Here is an 8,732-nt window from a genome sequence, read left to right on the forward strand (position 1 = left end):
GTCTAGGAGGGAGGACAGCATGATGGAAAGCCCCAGTCAACCTGCTGGATATGTAGCAACAGTGGGAAATAACACTTCATCTCTTTAAGTCGCTGAGATTTTAGGGCTCTTTGCAGTAGAATTGAGCCTATCCTGAAGACACAGAAATGTGAAGGGAACATTTCACTTGTATAAAATCACCTTGCTCTCCATCTCACTGGTTTGGGGCCAAAACCCTTGTTAAGGCCAGAGAAGAACCAGCATTGTGCTGATACATCGTGGCTGCCCAGAAGGTAGTTTATGACCGATTGGTGAACGTCATATTTTTCATGCTAGAAATTTGCTTCCATTGGACCTGTAAGGTCTCCACTAAGCTATTATTAGAACATAAATTGGAGCAGACTGCTTTGTAGTGACAGGAATATGAAAGTTGGTAACTTAGAGGCACTTCATTTCGAAACCATTTGGACAGCTCATATTCAGGTATTACAGCTGGAGAGTTATGAGGAAAGATGAGCGTGGGAAAAGCAGACAAGTTTAAAATGCTGCTGCCAGAAATGCTCTGAGGGGATTCCAGCCATCTCAGTATTTACTACATGATGAGTGTTGAAGGGGGGGTAGATGCTCTTTAGCATATCAGTGTCCAGAGACTTTATTTTCTTATAGACCGGAGAAGGGGCTTAGTTAGGCTGCAGTGTATTAAAGTGTCGGGTGTCAAGCCGGCTGCGTTCCAAATCATTCATTTTTTAAAAGAAAGATTTGCAGTTTAATTTACTTTTTTATTGAAGTATAGTTGATTTGACAATGTTGTGTTAATTTCTGCTGTACAGCAAGTTGACTCAGCTATACACATATATAAGTTCTTCTTTATATTCTTTTCCATTATGGTTTATCCGAGGAGACTGGATATAGCTCCCTGTGCTATACAGTAGGACCTTGTTTATCCATTCTACATGGAATAGTTTGTATCTACTAACCACAAGCGCTGAGCTCATCCCTTCCCCACCCCCTTCCCCCTTGGTAACCACAAGTCTGTTCTCTATGTCCGTGAGTCTGTTTCTGTTTCATAGATAGGTTCATTTGTGTCATATTTTAGATTCCACATATAAGTGATATCAAGTGGTATTTGTCTTTCTCTTTCTGACTTACTTCACTTAGTATTATAATCTCTAGTTGCATCCATGTTGCTGCAAATGGCATTATTTCATTCTTTTTTATGGCTGAGTAGTATTCCATTGTATATAGGTACCACATCTTCTTTATGCATTCATCTGTCGATTGTTAGGTTGTTTAAGTTGTTTCCATGTCTTGGCTATAGTGAATAGTGCTGCTATGAACATAGGGGTGTGTGCAAAATCATTCATTTTGTAGTGACCCCTCTTAATTGCTTTACAAACATTTCTTTGCCTGCTATATATCACCTTTTTAAAGACTTCACAGTTTAAAGTTTATCCTCTTAATTCATTTTCATTTTAAATACGGACTATGTTATTGCTATTAGTTCATTTCATAAGAGCAGCGAAAAGGTGGGGGATGAAGTGGGCGGGGCAGCACACTCAGACTTGCGTTTTGAAACACCTCCTCCGCAGTATATGGAGAACAGATCTTTGGGCACAGGGCTAGGTGTGCACAGACAGACGACTGCCGCAGGACTCTAGAAGAGAGGTGATGCTAGTTTGGATTAGGTTGTGTAAAGAGGGGAAGTGACAGATACCAGACATGTAGAAGAAGTAAAATGACTTCTGGATGCGTTAGATACAGAGCAAGGGAAAAGATAGCGCAAGGGTAGTCAGGTTTCTGGCTTGAACAGCAGGATGGATGAAGGTACTGTTCACTGAGGTAGATGGAGTGGGTTGAATGGTGGTCTCCGATGTCGACGTCCCAGAACCTGTGAATGTGACCTTATTTGGATAAAAGGTCTTTGCAGAGGTATTTATAAGTTAGGATCTTGAGACGAGATCATCCTGGATTTTTCCAGGTCCTTCTAAGAGAAAGGCAGAGGGAGATTTGAGACGTACAAGGGGAAGATAGGGTCACGTGAAGGTGAAGGCAGAGACTAAAGTGATGCAGCCACAAGCCAAGGACACCTGGAGCCACCAGCAGCTGGAATAAGTAAGGGAGGATTCTCCCTTAGGTCTAGCCTTCTGAGGGAGGTTTGATTTCAGACTCCTGGACTCCAGAACTGTGAGAGCATAAGTTTGTTGTTTTAAGCCACTAAGTTTGTGATAATTTGTTATAACAGCCCCAGAAACAAATACACTAGAGAACACTGAAAAAGAACAGGTTTGGAGGAAGAAATAATGAGCTTGTTTGGACATGCTGAACTTGAACTGCCTTTGATACAGCAAGGAAGAGATGTTGAATAGGCCAGTACGTACTTGTCTGGGCTGGAGAAGTCCGTTTGTGAGTCATATGCATTTAGGTGGTCCTGGAAGCGGGGACATGGTAAGTCACAAGGAGAGAAAATACAGGGGAGAAAGGAAGTCCTGGGACCAAGCCCTGAGGGACTCTAACATCCAAAGGGATAAGTAGTAGAAGATACGCCTGCACAAGAGATAGAGAAGGGGAGGCCAGGGAAATAAGAATGAATCAGGAGAGCACTGTCTTAGAAAATAAGGGAAGCGGGGGCTTCCCTGGTGGTGCAGTGGTTAAGAATCCTCCTGCCAATTCAGGAGACACAGGTTCGAGCCCTGGTCCTGGAAGATCCCACATGCCGCGGAACAACTAAGCCTGTGTGCCACAACTACTGAGCCTGCGCTCTAGGGCCCACAAACCACAACTACTGAAGCCTGCGTGCCACAACTACTGAAGCCCGCGTGCCTAGAGCCCATGCTCCACAACAAGAGAAGCCACCGCAATGAGACGCCTGTACACTACAATGAAGAGTAGCCCCTGCTTGTTGCAACCAGAGAAAAGCCTGCGTGCAGCAACGAACACCCAAAAGCAGCCAAAAAAATAAAAAATAAAAAATAAATAAAAATAAAAATTAAAAAAAAAATTAAAAAAAAAAAAGAAAATAAGGGAAGCGGGTATTTCAGAAAGGGTGGAGTGATCACCAGTGTTTATTTTTATTTTTTATTGAGATATAATTGATTTACAATGCTGTGTTAGTTTCAGGTGTGCAGCAAAGTGATTCAGTTATATATATATGTATATATATACATATATGTATATACATCTCAGTTTGGATAAATTTGGATATATACATATTCTTTTTCAGATTCTTTTCCATTATAGGTTATTACAAGATATTAAATATAGTTTCCTGTGCTATACAGTAGGTCCTTGCTGGTTATCTGTTTTGTATATAGTAGTGTGTATATGTTAATCCCAAACTCCTAATTTATCCCTCCCCCACCCCCTTTCCCCTTTGGTAACCATAAGTTTGTTTTCTATGTCTGTGAGTCTATTTCTATTTGGTAAATAAGTTCATTTGTATAATTTTTTTAAGATTCCACATATAAGCGATATTATATGATATTTGTCTTTCTCCGTCTGGCTTACTTCACTTAGTATGAGGTCCATCCATGTTGCCGCAAGTGGCATTATTTCATTCTTTCCTATGGCTGAGTAATATTCCATGGTATATATATATACCACATCTTCTTTATCCACTCATCTGTCGATGGACATTCAGGTTGCTTCCATGTATTGGCTATTGTAAATTGCCAGTGTTTAACACTAAGAGAGCACAAGGACTAAAAAGGTTCACCAGGGGCTTCCCTGGTGGCACAGTAGTTAAGAATCTGCCTGCCAATGCAGGGGACATGGGTTCGAGCCCTGGTCTGGGAAGATCCCACATGCCGCGGAGCAACTAAGCCCGTGAGCCACAACTACTGATCCTGCGCGTCTGGAGCCTGTGATCCACACCAAGAGAGGCCGCGACAGTGAGAGGCCCGCGCACCGCGATGGAGAGTGGCCCCCGCTTGCCGCAACTAGAGAAAGCCCTCACACAGAAACGAAGACCCAACACAGCCAAAAATAAATAAATAAATAAATTAAATTAAATAAAAAAAAGGTTCACCAGATCTCATGGCATCATTGGTGAGACCAGCAAGAGCTCTGCTAGTCAAGTAATCCTGCCAAATCTACCTTGGAATGGGTTGAAAAGTGACTATATGCAGCTTTTGGGGGGGAAAGGAGAAGGGCATTTGGACTATTCAACAACGGAGAGAAATAGAGAGATATATGTTGGAAGGAGAGGATGTGAGGGTTTAGATTGATTTGGTTTGTGCTTTTATTGGTTTGTTTCTGTCAGAAGAGTCGTGAGTACACTGACAAGCCGATGAGAAAGACCCAGTTGCGTTGAGAGGTTGACTGTGTAACAAAGGAGGGATAATCCATTCTGCAAGCATCTTGAGAAGGATCAAAATGGGAACAAAACCACAGGGGGTAGGGCAGCTTCTCTGTTGCGATAATAGGACCATGCCGATGAAGAAGTAGGAGATGAGAAAGTCCTTGTGCCATGGCTTCTATTTTCTCTGTAAAATTGGAGACGGCCCCCAGTGATGCCTCCTGGTGCTCGTGCCCTTGTGTAATCCCTCCCTTGAGTGTGGGCTGGACTTACTGACTTGCTCCCACCGAATACAATATGGCAGGGTCATGGGAAGCCACTTCAGATATGAGATAACCTGAAAGGCGGTGGCTTCTGTCTCGAACGCTCTTGCATGCAAGTGCACTTGAGGAAAGCCAGCTGCCATGTTGTCAGCTGCCCCATGGAAAGGCTCAGCAGGTGAGGAACTGAGGGGGCCTTCTAACCAACAACCTGCAAGGAACCAAACACTGCCAACAACCATGGGAATGAGCTTGGAAGAGGATCCTGTCCCATTTGAGTCTTCAGGGGAGACGCAGACCCCGTCGACAACTTGGCTGAAGCCCAGTGAGAACCTGAGCCAGAGGCATCCAGCTAATCCACCCCTGGATTCCTGAACAACAGAAACCATGGATAACAAATGCTTTTTATGTTTTAAGCCACTAAGTTTTAGGGTAATTTTTTACACAGCTGTAGATAGCTAATACATGGTTTTATGTACTGAGAATGTAGGATGGGAAGGGGACTAGACGTTTAAAGAGGGGAGAAGATTTGAAATGGTTGTTGTGGAAAGTGAGAAAGAATGTACGTCGACCAGCAACACAATAGGATTTCTGGGCCAAGCTGAGGGCCCAAATGAGCTTAGCAACCATGGCTTTATGGTAGAACCAGTGTGCCTTCTGTCAGATATAATGAGGTTCTTCTTCTTTTTTGTTGGTTGGAAATTTTTATGATGCTTTGATGGACCATGGGAATCTAGCCCTCCTTTAGTCTTTCCATGACATCTTCAGGGACATGGACTCATTCAGCACATTTGCTGAGGATTTATTATGTGCCAGACACTCTTTATCCATTAACAAATATTTACTGGGTGTCTTATTGGTGGCAGGTGTTCTCGACACTGTTCTAGTGGGGGGCATGGAAAATAAGTAAACAAAATGGTGAAGCAAACTCTAAAGGAAAGGAAGGTGGAAGGGATGGGGTGAAGGGGGCTCTTTTATGTAGGGGGCCAAAGCAGCTTGATTGCATGCAGGGGCTTCTGGAAGCAGAGGATAGAGCAGTGAACAAGATAAAGTCTTTGCCCTCCTGAAACTTACATTCTCGTGGAGGAAATAGAAAATAGAACAAGCAGAAGTATAATTGTAGGCACTGATGGATGGTAGGAAGCAGCATTAGAGTTAGTAGGGCACGCCTCTCGTAGAAGGTAATATCCGAACAGAGAGTTGAATGGAGGGAGGGAGGGAGTCTTGTAGAAATGGAAACAAGAGGGAAGAGAACTGCAGGCCTAGAGGATGGCACCTGGAAATGCTCTTATTATGGGACCATGCTTGGAATGGTCCAATCGTGGCCAGTGCTCTGGGAAGTTAGAGTTACTTTTTGCTGATGGCACGAAGTGTTTCAAAATGGTCATGGAGTTAAAAAAAAAAAAAAAAGGCTGGAAGTGTCTATTAATAGATGATCTCGTCACACCAGGGGTAAACATTTTATTCCGTTGGGTAAGAAGAATAATTACACAAGCCAAACTCCCTTTTAAGAAGTGTCAAGATTGTGTTAATAACAGCAGTAAATAGTTATTAGGTGCTTACTCCATGCTTGACACTGTTGGAGAGCTTTAAATTATTAACTAATTTAATCCTTTCAGGCCTCATGGGATGAGACTATTGATTTAATCTTTTTACAGTTCAGGAAACTGAGACACAGTTTCCTGTGTTTATGTGTTTCTTGGCCAAGGTCATGCTGCTATCAAGTGGTGCTGCTGGGGCAGAACATTTAGCCCTTGTGCCACCTTCCTCCAAATCTCTTGGAAGGATATTAGAAAATATTAGCAAATTATATGAATTATAATTTAAGTTTAATGGAGTGGATTATATATGTGAAGGAAAATTAATTTCAAATATCTTAATGTAACAAGTACCATTAGATTTTGGTAGTCAGATAGAAAGCAGCTTAGATTTTACAGACGGCTCACTGGTTGTTTGGGTTAGAATTCTTAAAATATCACTCACTGAGTTTGTATATTATCATAAAATATCACAGAAATGTTAATGGGCTAATGATTTATGTTGAAATCTCAGCTGCTAATATGCCGAATCTTTTAATATTGTCCTTCTGGAAAAACCCAAACTGATCATGGACAGTAGTCATTCTTCATGTTTTATAATCTTGCCATTACACAGCAGGCTCAAATAGTCTGCATTTTTTTTTTCTTTGTTAGTTTTGAGCTCGTGTTATGACTGATTTTCACTTAATTAACTTAAAAATAGATTTTATTTTTTAGAGCAGTTTTAGGTTCACAGCAAAACTGAGCAGAGAGTACAGAGACTTCCCATATACTCCCTGCTCCCCCTGCCCCCAGACACCTTTCCCCACCATCAGCATCTCCCACCAGAGGAGTGCATTTGTTACAACTGATGAACCTACACCGACACATCCTAGTCACCCACAATCCGCAGTTTACACTAGGATTCACCCTTGGTGGTGCACATAGTAGGGATTTTGGCAAATGTATAATGACAAGCATCCGACGTATATTTAGGGAGGACGCACTTCCCTAAAAATCCTCTGTACTCTGCCTATTCAGCCTTTCCTCTCCACCAACCCTGAGAAATCACTGACCTTTTACTGTCTCCATAGTTTTGCTTTTTCCAGAATGCCATGTGATTGGAATCATACAGCATGTAGCCTTTTCAGACTGGCTTCTTCCACTTAGTAATGCACATTTAAGGATCCTCTATGTCTTCTCATGGCTTGATAGCTCCTTTCTTTTCAGTGCTGAATCATATTCCATTGTCTGGATGTACGACAGTTTATCCATTCACCAACTGAAGGACATCTTGGTTGTTCCCAAGTGTTGGCAGTTATGAATAAAGTTGCTATAAAAGTGGATATAAATTTTCAACGCATTTAGGTAGTGTGATTGCTGGGTCATATGGACTTGGTGGCAGAGGGAGTAGCCCTCTTCTGAGTGACACCCTTGCTTTTGGAGGAGGACAGTGGGGGAGGGTGGTAGCTTTTGGTCTTCCCAACCTGCTCTTCCTGGCATTGACCCTCAGCCCTATGAATAGGGCCTGCTGTTTTCAGTGTGCCATCCCTGAGCTAGAGCCTCCACCCGTGGGGACCTAGGTGGAAGAATGGAGCCCCATGCCCTTGACCACACTTGCCTGTAATCTATTTGTTGCAACATGCAGCTGGGGTGGAGGGGTAAGAAATGCTGGTGACCTGTGCCTCCTGTAAAGATACCGCAGCCACGAGCGGGGAGCTCGGGGAGGGAGCCCTGTGTCCTCATCTGCACCTGCCTTCCTGTCATGCTCAGTTGGGAGGGGGAGCATGAGGGGACAGGCTGTGTTCAAATGCCACAGACTTGTACTGTTTTTACCAAGTTTTAGCAAGTTTTCTTGAATAAATGTTTTTTGTTTGTTTGCCGTATGCCCTTAAGAAAATTTCCAGAGACTTTAAATGGTTGGATTTAAAAAATTATTTTCCAGTTTATGCTTATTTCACTGGGGAGCAGGACCACAGAATTCCTCATGCTACCAGTATGGAAGTAGAACTCCTTGGAAAGGTTTTTGATAAAGTCAATTTTATTAAGACATTAATTCTCCAAGTGTGGTCTAAATAGTTACAGATAAAGTATGGTAAAGAGAGAGAAAGCAAGGGGTGGGGGGAGATTGCTTTAAGGTTTACAATATGCACCTTCATTACAGAATACCTTCAAATAATACTATATCACTTCGGGTAAAATATAAGAACCTTACAACAGGTGGAGAAGTAACAGTAAACAGAATATATTCTGACAAAGTGTAAAGAATTCAACTAAAAATTATGACTAAAATTTGGAGGAGAAGGGAAAAAGGGAAAAGTAGAATATGGTCATTGATTGTTGAATAGATAACAGGTGAGAATAAACAGACAACTGAAACACCAGATAGTAAAAGTTAAATGAGTTTTTCTCATTTATGCCTAATGAAGAGCATTAAAGGTATAAATACAACGGTAACCAGTGAAACAAAATATAAGCTTTCCTAAATATAAAAAATAATTTTAGAAAGAAGTTGACATAGCATATAAAGAAACACAGTAAATATAATATACACAATAATTAAAACAATATGAGGGTATTAAGACCAAACATTATCAATCATATCAATAAGTGTTAATGGGCTTGGGACTTCCCTGGTGGTGCAGTGGATAAGACTCCGCGCTCCCAATGCAGGGGGCCCAG

The 8,732-nt window shown here is 42.0% G+C and overlaps 2 long non-coding RNA genes across 9 annotated transcripts in view; both read left to right on the forward strand.

Moving 5' to 3' along the window:
* The window catches only part of LOC309649054, a 152,306-nt gene that overhangs the window by 69,605 nt on the left and 73,969 nt on the right, over positions 1 to 8,732 (forward strand). The gene's annotated exons all lie outside the window — the stretch shown is intronic.
* Positions 3,188 to 6,405, forward strand: LOC309649057. Its single transcript, XR_014256940.1, has 2 exons — positions 3,188 to 3,685; positions 3,998 to 6,405. It is a non-coding gene; the product is annotated as an uncharacterized lncRNA (long non-coding RNA).

The sequence above is a fragment of the Balaenoptera physalus genome (genome assembly GCF_965194825.1).
Source record: "Balaenoptera physalus genome assembly, chromosome: 19".
NCBI classification, from domain to species: Eukaryota; Metazoa; Chordata; class Mammalia; order Artiodactyla; family Balaenopteridae; genus Balaenoptera; species Balaenoptera physalus.